This window comes from Triticum dicoccoides, chromosome 3B, assembly GCF_002162155.2.
Source record: "Triticum dicoccoides isolate Atlit2015 ecotype Zavitan chromosome 3B, WEW_v2.0, whole genome shotgun sequence".
NCBI classification, from domain to species: domain Eukaryota; kingdom Viridiplantae; phylum Streptophyta; class Magnoliopsida; order Poales; family Poaceae; genus Triticum; species Triticum dicoccoides.
The window spans coordinates 40,891,724-40,903,456 of record NC_041385.1 but is presented as its reverse complement, the minus strand read 5'-3'; positions in this window follow the sequence as shown (position 1 = coordinate 40,903,456).

Here is an 11,733-nt window from a genome sequence, read left to right as displayed (position 1 = left end):
AGACGATTAAGGCGGAATTGCGTTACCACGATCTGCTTGCAATTGATCCTCTGGAGCACTTCGAGTGGCAGCATGTACCTACTGTAGGGCACTCAGGTGGCATGTTGTTGGGCTTGAGCCGAGCCCTGTACGAGGTTATCAACTAGGATGTAGGTTCGTTTTTCATCGTGGCTAAGTTTCGCATCCGCGCCTCGCTTCATGAACTAGCTGTCATCCAAGTCTGCAGACCGGCCGATCACTCGCGTTCAGCGGAGTTCCTGGCAGAGCTCCAGGCCAAAGTCACCGCGGTGACCGTTGCCGCGCTTCCGGTTCTGGTGGGTGGAGATTTCAACCTTATCAGATCGGGAGCCGATAAGAACTACAGCAACTAAACTGGCCTAGGGTGGCTATGTTTAACTCCGCCATTGCTTCCATGGCCCTTAGGGAGGTGGCCAGGTCGGGCGCGAGATTCACTTGGACTAACAAACAACTTGCTCCGGTGTGATCAGTATTGGACAGGGTGTTCATGTCGCCGGAGTGGGAAATGGGCTTCCCACTCTGTACATTGGTCGCGGAGACGTGCATAGGCTCTGACCATGTACCGCTCGTATACTCCTCGTGGGAGGAGAGGATACGACGTAGCTCACGCATCTTCTTCGAAACAGCCTGGTTTGAAGTACCAGGCTTCGAGGTGATTTTCGGGGAGAAATGGCGGTGTGTTGATTCGTTGGGTCCTAGAGGGGCCCGATGGAGTTTTGGAATGCGGCTGGGGGTCGGCTCAAGGCTAGCCTCAAGGGATGGGGAGCGAACCTAGGGAGGAATGACAAAGAGCACCACGCCGTGATCCTTGCAGATATCGCAAGGATTGATGCGATGGCCGACGCTCGGGCCTTTTTGGAACAGGAATGGGCTCACCGCTACGATTTGGAGGGTCAGGTCGAAGCTTCACTTCGCGCGGAGGAAGAATACTGGCGCAGACGAAGTGGTTTGAAGTGGATTCTGAAGGGCGACGCAAATACTAAGTATTTCCAAGCGTATGCTAACGGGCGCCGTCGGAAGTGCTCCATCCTCAGGATGCAATCAGAGCAGGGGCTTCTGTTGCGACAGGAGGACATCTCACGCTACATTTATGAGTTCTACATCAATTTGATGGGCTTGTGTGAGGCCCAGGGGGCTGGCCTTCGCGCGGACGTCTGGGAGGACTCGCAACGCGTGTTGGCCTATGAGAATGACACGCTGGGGCTCACGTTCCTGCCAGAAGAGATTGACGCAGCTCTCTTTGGTATGAAAATGGGCACGGCGCCGGGCCCAGACGGGTGGCCGGTGGCTATGTTCAAGCGCTTCTGGCCTATCCTTAGGGGACATATTTTCGATATTTGCAACGGTTTCATGCGGGGGACGGTTGACATATCGCGCCTCAATTCTGGCGTCTTAACGCTCATCCCAAAGGTCCAGGGGGCAGACAACATCAGACAATTCCGGCCGATCGGGCTCATTAACGTGCCCTTTAAATTTGTGCAAAAGTGTCTGCCAATAGACTAGGTCCGCTGGCGCACCGCTCGATTAACCGTAGCCAATCTGCTTTCATTCACGGCCGCAACATTTTAGAGGGTCCGATCGCCCTCTAGGAGATCGTGCATGAACTTAAGCGCTCTAAGGAATCGGCGGTTTTGTTAAAACTTGATTTCAAAAAAGCATATGACCGTGTGAATTGGGATTTCTTGCGGCAAGTGCTTATCGGTAGGGGTTTCTCCGCGGTTTGGGTTCACCGCACGATGCAATTGGTATCAGGGGGCCAAACTGCAGTTTCGGTGAACGGAGAAATAGGGCATTTCTTCCGGAACAAACGGGGACTCAGGCCGGGGGACTTGATGTCCCCTCTCCTGTTCAACTTTGTTGTCAATGAGCTGTCCGCGATGCTTCGGAAAGCAGCTGCAGCTGGCCATATCAGGGGTTGGTAGGCCATCTCATTCCAGGGGGAGTGACGCATCTACAATACGCAGATGATACGCTGCTTATGTTTCGCCCAGACCACCACAGTATTGCGTCGGTCAAGGCGATTCTTATCTGTTTTGAGCTCTTGTCGGGGCTCAAAATAAATTTCCACAAATGTGAGGTGCTCACGATGGGGGTTGAGCCGGAGGAGGGTAGGCGCATTGTTGATTTGCTCAACTGTAAGGTGGGCAAATTCCCGATGACATATCTCGGCCTCCCAGTTGACACCAAAAGGCCTACGATAGAGGATTGGGAGCCTCTATGTGCAAAGGTGAGGGGTAGGGTGTGCCCTTGGAGGGGTAAGTTCCTCTCAAAAGCGGCCAGGCTAGTTCTCACGAACTCAAGCCTATCTTCCTTGCCTATGTTTGCTATGGGCCTGTTTTTGCTTGCAGAGCGAGTGCATGCAAAGTTCGACACACCCCACGCTAAATTCTTTTGTGAAGGAACGAGCCTGAACCGCAAATGCCATATGGTTAAATGGGCATGGGTGTGTCGACCCAAGGACCTGGGGGGACTTGGGATCACCAACACGAGATTGCTTAACATCGCGATGATGTGTAAGTGGATCTAGAAAATCGTCCAGGGGGCATTCGGTCTGTGGGTAGATATCCTAAGGGACAAGTACTTCCCGAATGGGAATTTCTTTGAAGGTAGGGCAAGGGGCTCGCCTTTTTGGAACGATCTCCAGTCGATCAAGGCGGCCTTTGCCTTGGGGGCTAAATTCGCGATTGGAGATGGGCGATCAGCGTGTTTCTGGACAGATCTTTGGATAGGATCCCGACACTTATGGGAGTAATTCCACGATCTGTACAACATCGCAGTGAATCCAGGCATGTCGGTGGCTGATGCGCTGCGATCGGCCCCTCCAGAGATTAGGTTCAAACGTGAACTTCAGGGGCAAGAGCAGGCAAGCCTCGAGCGTCTGCGGCAGCTAATAGCTCGGGTGGATCTTTTGGACCAACCGGACTCGGTGAGCTGGGCGCTCACCAACTCTGGGAAGTTCTCGGTCAAATCCCTATACCATAAGTTGTGCCAGGGGCCGACGCAACTCATGGTGGCAGGGTTATGGAAAGCGCGGATGCCTCTTAAGATCAAATTATTCCTTTGGCAAATGTTCCGCGATAAGTTACCAACCTCCCTAAACGTGGCCAAACGTAATGGTCCGGCCGATGGGCCATGTGCGTTGTGCGGGGACCCAGAGGACGCAAACCACGTTTTCTTTCGGTGCCCCTTAGGGCGGTTTGCGTGGAGCGCAGTGAGGTCTGCGGCTAGGGTCACTTGGGACCCCCGTTCGGCAGTAGAACTGATTCACATTTTAGATGCGTTGCAAGGCCCAACGAAACGGGTGGTGTGGAGTTGTGTCGGGGCACTTCTCTGGTCCATGTGGCTAACTAGGAATAAACTCACGATTGAGGGGATTGTGCCAACTCATCCGGGTAATATTATCTTCAAATGCAATCTCCTTTTGCAGCAGTGAAGTCCGTTGGGGAGGCGCAAGGATGCTAATTTGATCAAGATAGCTCAACAACGAATTCTGCAAGTGTACGCGGCGGCTAGGGAGTCGGGATTACGGTGGTTCACGTGGTCTTTTTGCGTGCTTGACGAGCCTGCGCTCTCTGTACGGGCTATGCCTTGTAATGCGTCAGTAACTTCTTAACCGGTCGTCCGAACTTTGTTGCGTGGGCTTATGTGGCTTTTGGTGGTGTAAGACTTTGCTGTCACTCTGTCGTTGAGGCTTTATTAATTTAAAGCCGGACGCATCTGACATTTTCGTTCTAAAAAAAATGGTGAGGCTGAACAATCATTTCGCCATCTTCTATTAGAAGTGGCGGGGGAGCAGAAGATGCCACAAGGCCTGTAGGAGAATAAAGGCAACGGCATATGGAAAGCAGCAGCAAAGGACGTGTTATTATCCATTTGTTTTTCCATATATACCTAGTGGTGCACTCACATACGCCCACGTACCTGATGAAGTGACGATGTGCTTTCTTTCCTATTTCCTGGTAAGCGGCTCATATGGTTTTTTACGCCAAATTTGTTTTTGTTTTCTAGTTGATGACGTCATTTCCCCCATGGGCATTAACATGGGTAAATTAAGGTGTTACATAAACAAATCTGGGAGAATGGAAGACATGGTGTGCATGGCATTTTTCAAATTGAATTGTTAAGTAAACTGAAAATAAGGCGTGACCCTGACCATCAGAGAGCTCTATCAATTAACACAAAAACTACCCCTCAAAAAAAAATTTAACACAAAAACTCTGACACTAGTCATGGTCCAGGTCAATGGTCTTTCATGAAGAAGCATGTTCAAATTAATAAACAAAGTGTAGATACTTCAACTTTCGTTCTCTGCCATTCCAACACTCAAGACCCAGTCCAATGGACCGGTTGATTATTCTGTGAACCAAAATATTCCCCTGAAGGATACAACGAGGCATGAACGAGAGCAATGAACACCCCGTAGATGGGCCACACAGTACATCATACATTACTAGTTTCTCGATTGCTTTGGAAACGGAAGTTTGGTAGCATCTTCAGGATCTGGACAGTGCTTGGGGTGCCCTGAAAATTCCGGCCACGGGATCTATGTACACAGTGTAATTCTGTCTGCCTGGCAAGTATTTGGCAGAACGACAACAAATGCTGTGACTAAATTCTGTTTGTCCTGAACACTTGCATTCCGGCAAGTTACTGGGTATCATGAACGGATCGAATGGAGCATCGGCAACAGTGTGTCTCTCGCCGTCCCGGCGCAATAGCCGACCACAATAGCCGACCGGCCAAGCATTATTGCCCCGAACTCAAACTGTCAAGTAGTCAAGGGAATAGAACTTAACGTAAGTCATGGATGCTACGTGCAGCCGCACTGCCCAGCACGATTCGTCGTGGTCGATCAGTCGCAGTCTGCCGTAGTACCCGAGGAAAGTGCCACAAGGGCAAGCGCACATAGCATCTCTTCCCTACTTTCTCACCTCCTTGACAGTTATTAGTTCAAAATCATATTCGACTGTGCTGAGAGTATAGCCTTATATTTTATCTGTATTCCGATGAATCGTAAGGTAGAGACTCGTTATGTACCATACATTTGCCTCCTAAACATACTTGTGTTCTTGTGCAATTTTAGCAGGGTGCTTGATATTTTTTCAAAGCCATATGATTATCTTCTGCAAAATTATCCTCTGAGACGTTAACTTCATTAACAAAGCTTACAAATATCCCAATATTATTAATACAGTTAGTTATTTTTCAACATAGGCGGACAGGGGCGGATCCATCACAAGTAATGGGAGTACATATGTACACCAATTTTTTTCTAAAAATTTCGTATATATAGGTATATGACAAAACATACTAGTTTTTTTGTACAGACTTGGGAGAGTTCGCAGCAGCATACCCATGGCCAACAGGCCAATAGCCTACTATACAGTAGCCCAGAAGCATATGTCGCCCTCACCCATGAGAGACTACTCAGCTCAGCTTCAGTCCAAATCCACCAGAGCTGGACTAGCATTCCTACTGCGCTCGTCCAAGCAGGATCTAACTTCCTGGTGCCTCCGACTCCTACGTCCAGAGTCCATGAAGAAACTCTATCCAATTATTTCCAGCAATTGGACTATTAATTTCTTCTATTTGACGGATCGTAAAGATTAAAATGGGTCAAGATATGAAACTCCCAGTGTGCTTCAGAACATGGGGGATGCGAGTGCATTCCTACTGATACATGAGTGGAGATTTTAGGGAAACATGATAAAACGGGTCTCCTTTTATTGATGGTTGATGTAGCTATTGGCATGAGGTCAGACATCAATTACATCAGTTATCAGGGCACCAGACTTGGTCTTCTCATGACCAGGCGGTAGCTGAACCCATGTGGGATAGATGCTACAAACATAAAGATAAATACACTGTGTGTGATCGGGTTATTAATTCGATCCATACGGTACCCCTCTCTTTATAATATTTTCCAACGCGAGCAAGACTACCTTAGCACAGTTCTGAGATCAAATTCATTAAATATCCAGTTTAGGAGAGCATTTATCAAGGATAAATGAACTGCGTGGGTCCATTTAGTATGAAGGTTGATATGTATCATCCTAACAAAAAGCTGGACGCATTCCATTGTAAGTTCACACCTTCTGGGGTTTTCTGTGAGAAATCTATGTATATGGATTTTATTATCTCTTGTTTGTGAGAGAATCTGTGGCTCGAGTGGGCATGGGGATTCCGGTAGTGGTGATAGGTATTACCTTTTCCTTGTGGCTCGAGGAGCTCCCGGTGCCGGCCATGGTGCCGATGCCGGTGATGACAGAGAGCAGTGGTGGCCGTGAAGTGGCTGGTGGCGCTTCCCATCACTTCAGTGCCTCCCTCTGGATCAGATTAGGGTTAGGAGTGGGGAATAGTGGCGGCGACGAACCTCGTACCCCGTGCCCTGGTCCCCACCTCCTCTTTATAGCACTGCGCGACAGGGGCCCATCAGCCTTGCTTGGGCTGAACGCCCCCGATCAGGGCGTGGGTCAAGGGCCCAATGAGCCGTTGGGCTCATTGGTGTGGAGATCAATCTGACATTTTCCCCCTTGATCTCATCATATACTTTTAACTTTATACTTTGAAATAACTCTTTTCAAAGTACTCATTCAATCACAGATTTGCATGTAGAGCATGTCTCATCATCACGGTTCATTCCCGATAGAATCAACACCTACAACACACTCCTGTGTTTTGAAACAGATTCTTTAACCTTGGGCCCTTTTATTGTCCAGAAATCTTAGACTATACCATAAAACCCATGTCGACTGTGTGTTCTCCGAACACACTGGGCGGCAAGCCTTTAATAAGAAGATCTGCAAACACTTATCTGTTCCTTTTATGCTTCAAGCATTTCTACATAATTCCGGACTATCTCCTTTACAATGCATAACTCTGTGTAAGTGTGTTTGGCATCAACACTTGACTCGTTGCCATAGGAGCGGAAAACTTAAAATGGTTATCGCTTTTGTCAACCATTATCAACTCCGGGTACATGTCTTCTTAACCATTTTGCATGTCCCTCAGCCTCATATCAAGCTATATAACATGTTTTGCATCACATTGATGATAATTGTTTCATTCTTTGGAGCTTTTCCACACCAAAACTCCAACTATGAAAGTTAGCGACAATTGTGGATGTCGCTATACATTTCACAAGTCTTGTCTTTGTACTCACAATCTTTTGAGAGCACTCATTTCTTTCAGCATGAGGCCGATATCTTTGACTCCATTCCAATGGTCTATATATGGACTGGACATTGCCAAAACAACCCGGATACGTGGACTGTGTTAGGGTAATATATTGAGCTTCCAACAGCTGAAGCATATGGCACCATATCCGTTTTGAATCTTTTCTCATGAACTTTTGGAACACCATAGTTTCCAGTTCCATTACCCTTGACTATAAGAACAGGCGTAGGTTTTCTCGCATGCATACTTTAGAGACCTTTCTAAGCATGTCCATGCGACATTACTAATACCCCTTTTTATTCTTTTGTTGGTGAATCTCGATAATTGCCCATTCTATAACTTTGCATGGATACAATTGTCCTCTCATTTTCTTTAACCCAACATAACATTTGATTCTTTTAACTTTAAACGCCACTGAATAGAGACTTGCTATAGTCCAGAAAAGACTTCTTGAAGCAGTATCCCTTGTGTTCTTTACTTTCATCTGATGTAACTCAGATCATGATGTTGATCATGATGTTCCACTTAACACTCATTGTAATCTATTCATTCTCTTTGCACAAAATCTTTCGATTTAAGTCGTTCTTTACACCTTTACATATTGACCTTGTAGACCCTTTGGAGTCACATTGACCTTGTAGACCCTTTTACAGCCTACTGTTTATGCTCCATTGGAAATTTCTTATGAGTCCCAAACATCGTCGGGATTCACCAATTTTATTTCATTTTACATAGTCTCTTATCATTTAGACAAACAAACACTTCTCTAAGCTCGATTGAGCGCTTTAAATGAGGTGGGATCAACCTCCATTTGAATTTCACTAACATAGACTTTATAGTAATCAGAAGTATCTAATTTTCTCATTCCTTGAGACCATCTGTGTCTCGGGTACTGGCACTTCTTTCATATGGGGTTGTTGTTGCTCTGTCATTGCCAAGAGGCAAATTAATTGTATAGTCTTTCATTTCCAAGAAGCAATAGGCTTTACAGGGACCTTTATCACAAGATCCATATTTACTCATTCCTCCTTTATGGAGCTAACAACAGGTGTTGTATAGGTCATACAACGTCCTCCCCCAGATACAATCTATTCGAGTCTTGGGTATTTTCATACCATGCTCCCCCAGATTACTCCATCTTCACTAAAATTGGGGTATCTTTCAACTTTATTATTTGGGTTTATTCTATTAAAACTTTCTTCTTTATGGCACGTTTAAGCACCGTCTTAGTATTCCTTACTCTTCTTTAGAAAATATAAAAGATCCAGGAATACAACTATTTCTTTTCTTTAGGGATATTATCATCATTCTTAATTTATCTCGTATTTATTTCTCCCCCTCGAAATGTGGCAAGAACTTTTCTGCCACAATTTCAAAAAACCATTCATAACTCTTGTGAATGAGGAAACTTCGATTATCCACTTCATTTATCTGCTTGCTTCATACGAAATGAAGTTATCTGTTAACTGGTATGGGAGTACTTTTTCCTCATTCCATTTCAGAAACTCAACAGAGTTCTTTATCATTAGTACTTTTGCAAGTCACACTTGCATATCATTCTTATCTTTAGGTTCGTCCGTAACTTTTATTTCCTTAGGATTTATTGAGTGCTTAATGAATGACCGTTACACATAAGATGTACGGTCGATAACTAGGAAAGCATAATTGCTACTCCATACTTTTCTCCCAGAGTGGGACACATTAAAAGCACATGAGTCATCATATCTTTCTCCTGTCATACAGGATAAGTCCTTTGCCAAAATTTCTCCCGCCATACAGGATTTTTGACATAACACTATGTCAAATTTAACCAGTATGCAGGTATTTTCCCAGACTTTTCCCTCCATGCGGGTTTTATCATAATCATCTTTTCCCGCTATGCGGGAAATTCCCTATAAGGGACATAAATGCCAGAATTGGCTCTTTTGGCTGCATATTCAATCAGCAAATTCAGAAATAAATCTGAATGCTCTTTGACACACATGCTTGATCTGACGTTGGTCAAATTAAACACGCATGTTGTTTGTTTCATCTCAAATCATGTTGACTGAAAAATCTTCTTCATAGAGAGTACATGAAAGACATTCGTCAATCAAGACTCTCAATGATCTATCTCTTTTCTTTTGAAGCCATTCTTTAGAGAGAACATACTCCTCACATTATGACCTTTCTTGGTCATCTTTCGGGTCACAAGTACCCAGCCATTCGCTTTCAGAAATGAGAGCATGGAAAACTTTTAGTCTGAGAAAACATAGACAATAATCAACAATAATGATCATAAAAATAACCCTACGTTGGTCTCGTTAAAAGAATATGCACATTAAACTTTTGAAACTTTCTTTTATATTCTAAATCACCGTTGTGGAAGAATTAGAATAAAACATCACCTTTTTACATTAATTCCACATCACCATTGGGTAGAAATGAAAATAACGCATATAACTCATAAATAATGTGATGATAAAATTTCTAGTAAGTAACCTTGCTAAGAAAATAATCATCATTATCAACTTTATTGCAGCAGAAAACTAGCAATATACATTTCTCAATCTTTATCCAATTCTCTGAAAATTGGTCACTTTGATACAAAATTTATCAGAGGTTTGAACTTTTAACTATAAGACTCATTGAATTATAATATTGTCATCTTCAACGTTGGTCAGAAAATAACAGTACCATAATTAAACTTTAATCAAATATCTTTCTATTGTCATAGCAGATGCTAGATTTCACCTATAAGTGAAAATAAACTTCTCTCAAAAACTATTCTTCCAATTAAATTTTCCCGTTAGTTCCAATTTATTTGGATGATAAAACTTTTACTTTATAGTGGAAACTTTACAATATTCCATTCAGAAACAATTCTGTACTCTTTTACTCTCTAACCAATTTTAACCGGTTGGTTCAAAATTGCATGAGAGAAGCAACAATTTAATCTTTTACTTTATATCTATTCACTTTTAAAAGAGCACTTTTATTTTTATTTGCAGCGGAAAAACATGAACCTTTTTTTCCTTTACTTTTCAAAAACATTTCTGTCACTTTTCTATTTTCTAAAAAATATTCCTTTGATTAAATTTGATTGGAAAAAACTATATAAAGTTTTCCCAAAATATGGACAAAAAAACAAAAAAAAGGAAAATACTGCAGCTGGCCCGGCCTCGGCCCAGCACGCGAGTCCCGCGGCGGAGGAGAGCGGCCCACGGCCTGCTCCCCGCGCCGCGACGCGCGAGCTGGAATGGCCTCAGCTTGGTCAGCCTCTGCTTTCGGCCCAGAAGGCCTGCTACCGCTTGCTGCGCTCTCTCCTGGCCGTCTGATTAAATCCGACGGCCACGCGCCCTGTGCGGTCGAACTAAAATAGTGGGCAACGCAGCCCGGGTGAACCCTAGTTCGTTTCTTCCCCCGTGCGTCGCTCCCTCCTCTCGCTCCTCTTTGTCCCGATAGCGGCAGGCCATCGCGCCGCCCTGGTCGTCGGCGACGGCGACGACTGCCACCATGCCGCACTGCGTTGCTGCGCTCTTTTCCTTTCCCCTCCTTTCTGCTTCTCTTTCTCCAGTCCGCCGCTCCCGCGCCTCTCCCTCTTCTCTCTTTCCCGTGGAAGTTGAGCTAGGGCGCCGCCAGCCCCCGGCGACGGCACGGCACGCCAGCGACGGTAGTGAAAGCCACCAGCCGCGCGAGCCCTTTCCCTTTCCTCTTTCAATAGTCCACCGGGCCGCGGAGAGTGAGAGAGCGCGAGCTGATCCCACCTCTGCTCCCCCTTGCACGACGACGACGGTTTCCGATGCAGCGGCGGCCCCCTGTTCCCCTTGCCGGCGCGTGCATGCACCCGTAGGTGGGTGCACCGCCGTCAAGCGGTTTAGGGGAGGCGCCCATTGCCGGCGACCGCGTGGCCATCCGATGCACTTTGCCCCTCTCGGGGTTGTTCTTCGTCCCTGGACCTCGGCTTGCCGATGCGTGTGGGGATCGAGAGGAACGGCGCGGCCATGATGGCGGCGCTACTTTCTCTGTTGAGAAATTTTTCTTTGCCCTTCCTACTCTGTTAGAGTTAGGGTTCTTGAGGGGGGGGGGATCTTTCTTTCTCTATGTTCTGTTTCAACGGAAAAATCCTATACCCAACCTGCCTGATACCATTGATAGAATCTGTGGATCCAGTGTGCATGGGGATTCCGGTAGTGGTGATAGGTATTACCTTTTCCTTGTGGCTCGAGGAGCTCCCGGTGCCGGCCATGGTGTCGGTGCCGGTGATGACAGAGAATAGTGCCGGTGAAGTGGCTGGTGGCGTTTCCCATCGCTTCAGTGCCTCCCTCTAGATTGGATTAGGATTAGGAGTGGGGAATAGTGGCGGCGACGAACCTCATACCCCGTGCCACTAGTCCCCACCTCCTCTTTATAGCGCTGCGCAACAGGGGCCCACCAGCCTTGCTTGGGCTGGACGCCCCCGATCAGGACGTGGGTCAAGGGCCCAATGAGCCGTTGGCCCCATTGGTGGAGAGATCAATCTAATAGTTTGATCTTCCATTCAAAGCAAATTTGGAAAAT